Below are 13,204 nucleotides of genomic sequence, written 5' to 3'. Positions count from 1 at the left end.
AGGCTGTGTTCAGTGCTGTGGAGCTGTGTTCAGCACTGTGGCTGTGCTCAGTGCTTAGAGCTGTGTTCAGTGCTGTGGGGCAGTGCTCAGTATTCTGGACCAGCAGAAATAAAGGAGATGCCGTCACTGCATTCATCCAATTTAAATGTGAGTGTGTGTACAGCATGCAGTGCCATGTGTGACATTTACCCCCCAGAGTAGAGTGGGAGCATCATCCTGCCCCCCACCCCCCCCTCCCCCCCACCCCCTTTTGCAGGCGGTGTGATGCGAGCAGACAGAACCTCTTCGCTGTCAGGGTCGTGACAAGAATTTAAAGTGCATATCTTTTGGGGGGAAATTTTTCTCTCCCCCCCCCCTCCCAGTCCTCATCAACTCCTTAATGTCTCGGGGATCAAGCTAGGCACAAACTAACGTTTCTGAATCTATTTTCCAGACGATTAGGGTGTGCCGAAAGCACAAGCGATATCTTAGTTATTTATGCATTCCTGTTTTATTTATCTGTATATTTATTTATTTATTTTTGATTGATATTTAGTTTTGTTTGTTAAAAGCTCAGCAGGCTGTGGGATGAGTGCCCTCATGCACCTGCCAAAGAGACCTGCCAAAATTCTTCGACTTTTATTTATTTGTATTTATTGGTTTATCTATTCGTAACTGACGTAAGAGAGCTCACCGGTTGTCGGCCGGCCTGTCTGTTTGCAAGAGGTGCATTATAACAGTAAGTGAGGAGGAGACAATGCCGAGCTGCGGTTCCCTGGACAGAAGTGCGGAAGGCAGGTGTGGCGCTGGTACTTCTGGCTCGACTCTCTGGCCGCAAGCCTGGCGCCGGGGGGCGGGGGGCGGGGGGCAGGGGGTGGGGGGGCGGAGGGCTCTCGAACCAGATGGTCTGGGGTTCGAGTTCTGAGGGTGCTGACTCAGTCCCGCGCGGATGTGGGGTCTGAGTGAATGATGTAGTGGAAGAAGGAGTGGCCCGCGTCAGCCGGAGAGGACCGAGGCCTGGAAATGAATAATGAAAAGTGAGAGTGTGAGAGATGTCTGATGCTGTTATGTGTCATTTGAGCCCATGCTCTTAATGGACTTCCTCTGTGGGATGAAAGGGAGAGGAGAGGAGGTAGAGGAGAGGTGGGTTGGAAATACACACACACACACACACACACACACACTTTGTGTTAGGAGAGGAGAGGTGGGTTAGAAACACACACACCCTGTTTGTGTGTTAGGAGAGGCGAGATGGCTTAGAAACACACAAACACACACACACACTCTATGTGTTAGGAGAGGAGAGATGGGTTAGAAACACACGCACACATACTCTGTGTGTTAGGAGAGGAGAAATAACTCACTGGGCTTCTCTTTTCCAAAAACCTGTCCCATCTTATTCAGTATCTGTGAGATAATTGTAAGCTACTTGGATTAAACTAACCTTGTGGTTGTAAATATTGATCTGATTGTTTGGATAGTTTTTTAAATGAAAAATATAAGGTTAAAATTTGTTCAGAGACATGTTAGTATATCAGGAAAACTTCATTGTTCCTGTAACATAAAGCAGCTTCAGTTACAAGTGAGCCCCATTGAATCTCTGCTTACCCATTACAGGAACAGAGACGTTCTGTGATCAGTCCATTTGTCTGCTTGCATTACTGTCTTACTTTCTCGATTTAGGAAGAGTTCTGGTCTGTTGTTCCACTGTGAGGATGAACATCCTGATACAGAGCTCTTCAAAGTGATGCCACTTTGCCTGACTCTTATAGTTATTGTGCTGTGAAGAGGCAATGGCAGGGTTCAGGGTTCATGGTTCATCTCTGGTTTGGACATTCAAGCCTCTGGTGTTTAACTGCCAGAAGGTCCCAGACACAGGAACGCATGCTTGCCCTCTGGCCAGCAATCCAAAAATTGTTCCTTTTTGCACCCCGAGCTTCATAGCAGTGAATCATCATTAGGATCCTGATCTCCGTACCCTACACAGCTTCAGCTCTGTCCACCACAAATTCCCCTGCCTACCTAATCTTGTCCAAAAGAACATCACTACATGTGCCCCATGAAGTGGCCGTCACAATAGTATTTTTAGCCAATCAGGTGCATTTAAAAAGATTCTTTAAAAATAATTTTAATATAGTATGGTTATCGTGAGTCACCAATGGCATCTGGTCAACACAGGCCTATTTGTAGATAAACTAGTATCATACAGTAGATGTTGTTGCAATCTGTTTTTGGCATGCAGCCACACTGTCTTTGTGGTTTTGGCTTCATCTACATCCCTAATAACAAATCCACAAATTCAAGCGCGTGTCAGCGTGAATCAGCTTAACGCAAAACCACTGCTGGCCTCTTAATCTTTCTGTGTCAGAAAAGAGTGGCATTACTGTAGATATTAGGCGATGATCCGATTTGAAAACCTACACCCCTACTGTCTCTCACTTGGCCATTGTGTCTGATATGGAATACCAGAGGCTAATGGAGGATCAGAAGATTTTACATCCCTGAGAATTCAATCAGAGGGTCATCACGGAAGAGCCCAAATCGCATTACCAAAGATCTTGGCGGATGAGGGTGGGGCTGGGCAGTGCTGCCCGTTGGTACAAAAAGGCAGCAGCCAGGTCAGGTTGGGTGGTGCTGGGAAATCTGAAGATTTAATCAATGCAAACAGCTTAGTTCTGCTGCAGTGCATCTACATCCTCATTTAATTATCAGGCATACGCCCTTATCCAAAGAGTCTGAACCACATGGTGACTGCAGGGTGGTTAGTGGAAGCATGGTTATTTCCTTTCTTCACATGCACACAGATTGGCAAGTTCACCAACTTTTGGAATGCAGGCTATTGCCATTGTCATGGCAACTGTGTGAGGTGCTGCAAGGTTGGGTCGTGTGAGAACAGGGAAGGCGCTCTTACCGAAGCATGTGGGTATGGATCCCAGCAGGCGATTCTTATTGGGTTTCAAAGAGCAGGAAGTTCTGTGATTTGTGGAAAAATTATAATTTTTGTCAGTGACCTCATACCTGTCCCAAAATCTCATCCATCCTGAGCGTGGTGGGCCCTACTGTGTTTGTGTGTTGGTCTGTGTCAGGTGGGCCCTACTGTGTTTGTGTGTTGGTCTGTGTCAGGTGGACCCAACTGTGTTTGTGTGTTGGTCTGTGTCAGGTGGACCCCACTGTGTTTGTGTGTTGGTCTGTGTCAGGTGGACCCTACTGTGTTTGTGTGTTGGTCTGTGTCAGGTGGGCCCTACTGTGTTTGTGTGTTGGTCTGTGTCAGGTGGACCCCACTGTGTTTGTGTGTTGGTCTGTGTCAGGTGGGCCCCACTGTGTTTGTGTGTTGGTCTGTGTCAGGTGGACCCCACTGTGTTTGTGTGTTGGTCTGTGTCAGGTGGGCCCTACTGTGTTTGTGTGTTGGTCTGTGTCAGGTGGGCCCTACTGTGTTTGTGTGTTGGTCTGTGTCAGGTCCACAGACATTCTGTTTTTCCATTGTGCTCCCGTGAACGGCAGGAGCCTCAGCATTCTGGCAGGACCACAGACTGAATGGGACGTGAGCTGAGTGTTTATCAGGGCCGGAAGAGAGCTTTCGTAACCCCACGTGTAATATTCTGACAAGAGGCAGCTGCTTTCACTTTATCACTGATGATATTTATTTATATATTACAGTAAATATGAGATCAGTGGTACAGTGTTGCCCATCCCTTTGGATGGATAGATTAATAAATTATCCAGATATTGGTTTATTTGTTTTCCACACAGATTGTGTAGATTAGGACACATGCAGTCCTGGGAGAAGCACTGTGTCACGTAGTCCCATATTTGGAGCACGTAGATCCGAGCTCTGTGCCCGAGAGAAAGATAGATGTGGCGCTCACAAGCTACACATTTTTAATTTTACAAAAATGTTTCATAATCATAAAGCTATGATTTGCGGCATAGATGAACCCTAGAAAATCCTATATTAATTACATCAATTAAAAGTGTGTTGGTAAAACAACACAACCACTGCAGCTAATCATATTTCACGCATAGTTGAAAGGTTATAAATCCAGCAAATGGATTTTTAATTACTCGAGCCACTGGCTGTCTGTACAGCTGAAGACTGTATAGAAGCAGGAGTAGTATACAGCATTGTGCTTCATTAATACCCAGGTACAGTATGAAAAAACTGAGTCTTTAGAGATACATGCAGGAAGTGAAGAATGATTTATCCAGGAAGTGAAGGATGATATATCCAGAAAGTGTAGAATTATTTATCCAGGAAGTGAAGGATGATTTAACCAGGAAGTGAAGGTTGATATACCCTGGAAATAAAGGATGATATATCCAGGAAGCGAAAGGATGAAGTATCCAGGAAGTGAAAGATGATATATTCAGGAAGTGAAAGATGATATATCCAGAAAGTGAAGGATGTTCAAGAGCTGCATCCCAAAGTGACGGGGAGTCAGAGGCATGTTAATAGCCGACTTCGAAAAAACTGCCTATCAGAGGGAAAAAGAGAAATATTATTATTGCTTAGTTACTTTAAAATACTATTTTATCGAAATATTATTTAGAAAATTATTTAATGGCTTAAAATAGCATATTTATTATGCATATCTTTGTGTGTGAAATGTAGAAGCTGTGGAATAGTAGGTCACAGGCCTCTTGGACAGGTTACACATTCATTTTATGTAATTATTTATCCCATGGCTGAAACAGAAAAGCAAAAACAGAATCAGGAAATGAGTTAAATGCAGCTGAATTTGGATGGCAGAATACCCCACTCCACTGCCTGTGGCTGCTGGATGACAAACAGGCTGTGTTCTTTTATTTTATTTTATTTTATTTTATTGCTTTTTTGTGTTTCATTCTTTCCTCTTCCTTGTCCTTTTGTCAGCTAGGCCTGTCGACAGCCAGCTATCATTAATCGGCATTGTAGGCTGTCAAAATTACGTGATTTAACAGCACTGCAGGTCCTTATCTACTGCAAATGGAAAGAGCATAATAGTCGGAATATAAAATGAGACTGCCACTGCAGTTCCAGCCCAGACTTAGCCTGCTATGCGCTGAATACTAACTACACACTGCTGGATTTGTACAGTATATCTGCAGTAAGAATATAACTGGAAGGAACACAATAAAATTTGTTATATAATAATAATTCAGGATGTGTGGAGGGTTGCTGGACAGTATTTCTCTGGTTACACAGTAGACATCTGTACTGCATTTATAACAATATCTGTAGTTATGCAGTACAAATCTCCAGTGCATTGATACCTCATATATGGGTGCTCAGCATACAGTATATCTACATAAATCTACGGTAATATACTGTCCATGGATCTACAGTACTACAGTATCTTGTATAATGTAGACAGAGAGAGGGGCAGTGTGAGATAGAAACAACAAGAGGGTGGAAGAGAGAGAGAGCGAGAGAGAGAGAGAATGATAAATTGAGAGAAAGATATGGGACGGAGTGTGGCACAGTGGGTAAGGAACTGCGCTTGTAACCGAAAGGTCGCAGATTCGAATCCCGGGTAAGGACACTGCCGTTGTACCCTTGAGCAAGGTACTTAACCTGCATTGCTTCAGTATATATCCAGCTGTATAAATGGATACAATGTAAAGTGCTATGTAAAAAAAAAGTTGTGTAAGTCGCTCTGGATAAGAGCGTCTGCTAAATGCCTATAATGTAATGTAATGTAATATGAAGGGAGAGGCTGTAAGAGAGTGAGGAACAGGAAGAGGAAGTAAACAGAACCTGAAATCCACACGGCTCAGATTCCCTCAGCGCTGGCGGTTTATCCGGAGTGCCCCTGGAAAAGGAAAAGAGCGCCCCCTAACCTCAGGAAACCCCTCCGCGGGGTCGGCCGGTGGGGCCGGCAGGCGCGGCGTCGCCATCAGGATTCCGGTCATGGCGAGGAGCCGGCGGTGATTCGGCGGCCATGTTCCCTCTCCAGAAATGATTTCCAAAAGGCCTTTTCTGAGCCGCGGTGACGGGCATACTCAAACACACTCCGAGCAGCCAGCAAGCGGAGATAAAAGGCCAGGTGACGTGCGGGGAATACAGGCTGCAGAATAAGCCACCACATTTAACACAGTAAACAGTAAAATTTTACACAGTGCACAGTAAACACAGCACACAGCCTATACACAGTGCACATTTAACACTGCACAATAAACACAGTGCATATTTGACACAGTGCACACTACAGAAAGGTTTTAATCACTTCTGAGGAAAAAAGGGGTGTGTTTTACTATGTAAAGTAACAGAAGGGAATCGGAACAGGAGGTATTCAATCATTTGCCTGTCAGCTGTGCTGCAGAAGGGTTACAAACAGTCAAGTGAAACAGTCAACTCCATACGAGAGTCTGTGAGAGAGGATTATGGGTGTCAGTGATGGCTGAACCAAGCAGACCTTTTTTTCTTCTTCTTTTTTTTTCTATCTCCACTATAGCATCACGAGAAAAAAGTAACCCCTCAGTATTAAAGCCTCTCCCAGCTCCTTGCTCAATAAAAGAACAGTGCACAGCTTTGATGTGAACATTACCAGGAGATCAGAGAGAGAAGGAAAAGGTGACCCGACTGAAAAGGTGACCCAACAAGGGGCCACAAGGGACACGCAGACCAGCTTGAGGAGGCGGTGAATTTGTTTTTCTGTGCCTTCTTCTTCTGAGTACCATTCTTCCAATGCTCAAAACATGTTAATTAGATACAGCTCACCAGTGGCATGTGTATGTTAGTGTAGTGATTGCATACCCTCCAGGGTCACTGCCAAAATGTTAATGCGTTTCAATTTGCATGAACATTAACGATGCAAAGCTGTTGGACATACAAATCCTCCACCGTTGGATTTTTAAACCAGAGGGGCTCCTCAGGTTATCTTGTTAAGGACTTTGCATTAGCCAGTTAGTTATAGCCTGTACAATAGATACCGTTAGATGTAAAGAATAAAGGAGAAAAGGAGAACCACCTTTGCCATGCTGCTCTATCATTTCAGTAACCTGAAATAAGAAAACACTGCTAAACTGAGCCCGAAAGAAAATGTTTGGGAGTGGTTAGTGTGCTTTTACTGGAGTCTATTAATTTTTCTCCGGGTGCTGAAAGTCCAGGTAGATATTGTGCAAAGACAAACAGTCATAGCCCGTTATGCCCGTTAGAACGTTTCATTTGATTTCATTTTGGGCAGTAGGCTACACAAATGTGCTTTGGCAATCACGCTTTTATGAGCGCTTTCGGGAAAAGTACCAAGATTCTTACGATACAGTACATGAAAAATGAGCATTAGGGTCAGCTAAGGAAAAACCCAAAATATTCAACTCTCCTCTTTTTTGAGTCAAAACATAATGGTGCTCTAAAAAGTTCCTATGTACATAATTATGTATGCAATTACAAATTAATTCTCTATTGCATATTAACTACTATAGTAGGGTGTGTAGGAATGTAATATAGTGCTCACGGAATAGCCACCAAATGTAAATTTAGCCTGCGTCTTTGTGTAAGTAACAGGCTAGACTGGCCACCCAAAAACTGGTGGAATCTTAATCCCTACATGTAGCCGCCCATGGAATCTTATGATATCATCTAAGATTTCAATTTAGTCATTAGTCAGACTCTCGTGCAACAATGAAGCAACTTTCAGCGAGCATATGGGAAGAATTCATAAGCAGACTAATATGAAGCAAAGTTGGAATTTTGTACAAACAAGAGCACTAAGGGTTAATGCCAGTATGTCAGTGCATACTACGTACAGTTGTCAGTGCTAATTCAACTCTATAAGAGTTCATATTACCCCCAACAGGGATTACATTTACTCTAGCAGGGATTATGTCACATTGAACAATTTGCTGTAAACCAGTTGTGAATCACACGGTACATTTTAAGTGTGTAATTGCATAGTAATCGCAGAGTACTGGCCTCCTGTTAATGAATATGTAATTGCATAGTAATCACACATTACTGGCTTGGTGTTACTAAGTCTGTTATTACATAGTAACCACACAGTACTGGCTCAGTGTTAATAAGTATGTGCTTACATAGTAATAACACAGTTCTGGCTTCCTGTTAATAAATATGTAATTACTTAGTTAGCACACAGTACTGGCTTACTGTAAATAAGTATGTACTTACATAGTAATGGCACTTACTGTTAATAAGTGTGTGTGCAACACTATACCACAGCAATTCCATGGCAAATACATAATAAAAACTTGCCCATCATTGAAACTACCGGTGGAATAATGTGACACACGCATCAGTGTGAACTTTTGAACATTTAGCCTACTTCAGTTAATGTGATGGAACGGCACACATGCCCAGAAATCACAGAGAGTGCTGTGCAGCTGCAGCAGGGGCAGCAGGGGGCAGCAGGGGGCAGCAGGGGGCAGCAGGGGGCAGCAGGGGGCAGCAGGGGCAGACGCTTTCTGAGCAAGCCTTCGAGCTCGGTCCTGGCACATGCACTCACCGGACCGAGCATGCGGGGGAGAGATAAGAGATGAGACGAGAGAGAGAGCGAGAGAGAGAGAGATAGAGAACAAATGCAAGAGAGAGGGAACGATTTTGAAACTGAGAAAGAGAGGGATAAATTAAGGTGAAGACAAAGATAGAGTGAAACACTGGAGCAGAAGGAAGAAGACTGGGAGAGAGAGAGACATAGACAGAGAGAGAGAGAGAGAGACATAGACAGAGAGAGAGAGACATAGACATAGACAGAGAGAGAGAGCTCTCCACACCTGCATGAAACGAGTGGCAGCTCTCCCGCAATTTATGGCCCAGATTATTGTATAAATCAGTGTTTGAGGAGGATGAAGACGTTCCATGTGCAGTAGAGGGGTGTAATGGGGGCGTGTAATGGGGTTGTTCCCTGTGCAGTAGAGGGGTGTAATGGGGGCGTGTAATGGGGGTGTTTCCTGTGGAATAGAGATGTGCCCTGGGCAGAGCTGAGATCAGACTGGTGTACAGCAGGAACCCACGTGCAGCCCAGTGTACTGTGTCAGTATATTGGTGGGGTGCATGGCTAAGTGTATTTTAATGTGCTGCACAATAAGCACAGTGTACAGTCTAATAGGCTGACTGTTGGGAGCGGATTCCTGCAGAGATTCATGGGTAAATTCAGCGTTGCCTGCCTCTTACTTCCAGCCCCCACAGCTGACCCCTCTCCAAGGCCCCCTCCACCCCCATCTTCCGTTCCACTCACCCCAGCGGACCCCCCCCCCCCCCCCCCTTGGCGAAATTACGCCCCGTGTCCCCAAACCCCTCGGAACGTGGGCTCAAACACAGGAAGACCCGTCAGACGTCCCCTGCCGTGAACTCATCCGCACCGCACTTCCTCTTAATTGGTTCCACTGCGCGGAGTCGTCCTCTGCCTCGCGGAAAAGTGATTAAGAAAAAAAAAAAAAAGAGCCACGTCTGAATCTGGCTGGCTCTGGCCCACAGCTAAAGCTGAACAGAAGTTAGTATTTTTTTTTAGGAGTTGGCTGCCAGCAACCCCCCCCCCCCACCCCTACCCTCGCCTCCCGCCCCTCCCCACACCCACACAGACTGGAGTGGCTGTAGAAGTGTTTATCTCTTAATGAAGTCACACCGAACGATGGCGTTCGTTATTCGCGGGTTTGGCTTCCGATGCAATTTTTAGGGAAACAGCTCATTAGGCCGAATGCAGCCCGGAGACTGCCTGGGGTTCGGCTGATGGCATTTCACAGAACGCTGGTGTGATCTGGCCCTGAAAAACTCTGCTTTAGTACAATTAGAGAGGGCTGCAGGCGGATCTAAACTGTTTTAAACGGTCTTCCTGTCTTCACCTTGTTTCTCCTCCCATTGGGAATGTGTTAGGAAGAGCACACCTGTACAAGGGTTCGAAAGCGAGACTTTTGTGTGTCTGCGCTCTTCGATGCAGGCCGAGATTATTTGCTGTTCGTGAAAGAACATTGTCGGTTAATTTACCAGCCGATCAGCCTTCTGTGAGATCAATGCTGAAATGTTCGGCAGAGAAAATTTGGTTGCGATTTGTTTGGTTATTTCATGTTCTTCTCCCTTGAAGATTTGGTGCTGGAGAGTTTGATGTCAGACAGCACAGTTCACTCATAAATATAGCCTTACTCTGTACAGCTGCTGCTGAAGTGTGTAACGCTAAACCCACCGTCTGATGCACTGCAAACCCAGCAGGCATCCGCTCAATCACTGAGTCTCGCCTGGAGCCCCCCGCTGCCCGCCTTTCATCTTTCTCTGCTGTCTTGCGGCTAGTCTCGATTTCACCATTGCCTGATCCCGAGTTACCGCTACCTGGTCCTGTGTTACTGTCACCTGATTTTGTGTCACTGTCACCTGGTCCTGTGTTACCGCCAGCTGATCCTGTGTTACTGTCACCTGATCCTGTTACACCACCTGACTCTGTGTTACCATCACCTGATCATGTGATCATGTGTTACCATCTCCTGATCCTGTTACACCACCTGACTCTGTGTTACCATCACCTGATCATGTGATCATGTGTTACCGTCACCTGATCCTGTATTGCCATCACCTGACTCTGTGCTACTGTCACCTGTTCAAATTCCTGCAGCTTCAAGAGCTGTCAGCTGTTTGTAATGATAGATTTTTGATGCCCAATGATGACACGTTATGCAGAAGACGGTTATTAATGCCACAAAGAATGAATGTTCCTTAAGGGCCCTGTAATGTGCTGTGGCTCCCGTGATCCTGATATCTCTGTCCATTCATTAATTGGCGGACGTATGGCCGAAACCAATGAAGTCGTAAACACCGAGTGCGGACGCCTGCCCATTGGTGCTGAATCACATGTGCGAAAGGATGAGGTCAAGGGCGAAGCAAATGGTAAATGAGCACAACCAGCGGTGTGTTTGAGAAAAAGTTTGAGGCTGTTTAAAAAAAAAAAGGCAAAACTGTGGAACACGTGTTTTGAAGTGACCTGAATTCATTCATGAGACTGTTTGGAATTTAAATGAGTATCCACGGTGACCTGCCTGGGGTAGGGTGGACAACGTGACCCCACTAAATATTTGGTTTGTTACCGCACAGCCTGGCGTTTCTTCCAAATCCACTATATTCATAGTAGTGCATTCGGAGCTGCACATGTTACTAATACATGTGAGCTATCAAGAAGCATGTGTTCAGCAGTAGAGCACTGGATAGTGCTGTGCATTAGTTTGTGTGCTCATGCTGTGTTTGTTTATATTGTGCCATCGTAATTATGCAAAAACTGGTGCCTGGTACAACCTCAGACATTAAATATTGATTACAAAAGGGATCCTTATTCCACTAAATCAAACACTGGCATTTCAGACAGGCTGGCATCCGGTGCTTTTTAAACAGCACTCTGAATTACCCACCTATTCAATTCCCCGGCCGAACCCTCAGCCAGAAGTGATTTGTGCAACGGACAGAAAGTCCGTGTGAATGTGTGTCGCAACTTAATATCGAAACCGAGACCTCAGAGAATCAAGACCGATGAGGAAGCTGCAAGGCGGTTTGGCTGTTAAGGATTCACTGTCATGACTCGGTGGGTGGGGGGTGGGGGGGGGTGTCGAGATATTTATAATTCGAGAGGGGAGACAGACAGCACGGCTGTCAGACGTTCTGCAGCTGAGGTCACCGCCGACAGTGCGAAACACTCGCGGTTAGAAAAGCTCCGCTTCCATCGCCACGTAGCCAGTCGCTGGTTAACTTTTTGAACCAAAATGGCGGCAGTTCTTCACTTTCCACATGACCCGTGTTGTTGGATTGTGCCGTCTGAAGACCCGAGAGGTGTAGCCTGTATCAGAACGGAAGAAGGGCTGGCGTCCGGTTCTTCCTCATCTTTCTTCCGTAGATTTCTCTATATGCTATTCATGATAGGAATTGGAATTTTGTGTTTTCTGAAAATACTGTGACATTATTTTTGTGTTGACTGCCCTGTTTCATACTCATAATATGATACAAAGTGCGTGTTCACATGGACGTGTTGCAAACTGAATAAAGCATTAATGCATGAACAGTTAAATTACATAATTCATGAATCTATGAATTAATGAAACAGCCAACACTTGAGATGACAAGAAACTAAAAAATGAGTGACTGTCTGAGCGCATGCAAAGACTGAAAGGTTGTTTTCATTTTTCACATTTATTGGCCGCACTTGACTAGCGCTAAACATCTTCTAATGTGCACCACACAAATAACCTTCCAAATGACAGAGAGGACTATTTGAACCAAGCATTGAGCCTTTTATGTGTTTCCACAATGAACATCTGAATTAATAAGCAGCCACAGCCAAAAAAAAGAAAAAGATTAAACATTCAAAGTCTCTTCCTTTCTCTGCATCCCAGGGATCCTGGGTAATGGAGTCCCTAAAGCTTTTTACGGCTCATGAGAAGTGGCTGCACCAGGCGTTAAGCTCTCTGACACGTTAATAAATGATGATGTCCCCTGAAAACAATGCTGACAGCCTCCAAACTCAATCCAGGCCCCATTCAGCTCCGAGCCTTGGCTGACAGGTAGGCTCGCAGGTGGCGCCAGTTCTCTTGTTCCTCGAGCGGAGAAGCGTTTTCAGAACATTTCCCGCTCGCAATAAGCAGGAGGAGGCGTCCGATCATCCAGACGTGTCATTATACTGCCCGAGGCGACCAAAACGGGCTCCTTCAAGCTTTTCATACCGGGGTCTATCAAGGCTTTCACTCGGGGGTCCATTACGTAGTTCCAAGACAGCCTCAGAAAAATGGAAATAAATGCACTTGTTTATAAAATGAAGATAAGAGTATTTTTCCCTGATTTAATAAATTGTATTTTAGATTTCCAGACAAAATAAACACTAAACACAAGCTTAGCAATACTGTGATTGTATAATTCATATACATTATATACATTATATATATGTGTATATATATATATATATATATATAATGTGTATATATATATATATATATATATATAATGTATAGTTTACACTGAACATATACAGTACATTTACTGTGTATGTGCAGTGCAGGCTAAATGATCTTTTTTCGTGAAACATCTCAATACTCTGCCGCTTGATATAGTCGCTCATCGGGGAAATATTTGGCGGCTGTGTTAAATGTCAGAGTGGGGCACATTTTGCACAGCTGTGATATTTCTGTGTCTCCTTCCAGCTCTCAGTCAGACAAAAGACAAAAAGCTCAGCGCAATCGGCTTTGAGAAGTCTCCCCAGCGCAACTCCTTCCCCTTTCTCCTCCTCTCTTCTGCCTACGAATGCAGCAGTTAGTCCCCACCAACCGC

General features: G+C 44.8%; 1 protein-coding gene across 3 annotated transcripts in view; it reads left to right on the top strand.

Moving 5' to 3' along the window:
- The window catches only part of gabrb1 (gamma-aminobutyric acid type A receptor subunit beta1), a 52,753-nt gene that overhangs the window by 15,229 nt on the left and 24,320 nt on the right, over positions 1 to 13,204 (top strand). The gene's annotated exons all lie outside the window — the stretch shown is intronic.

This window comes from Anguilla anguilla, chromosome 5, assembly GCF_013347855.1.
Source record: "Anguilla anguilla isolate fAngAng1 chromosome 5, fAngAng1.pri, whole genome shotgun sequence".
Classification (NCBI taxonomy): Eukaryota; Metazoa; Chordata; class Actinopteri; order Anguilliformes; family Anguillidae; genus Anguilla; species Anguilla anguilla.
This window is presented reverse-complemented; position numbering and strand designations above follow the sequence as displayed.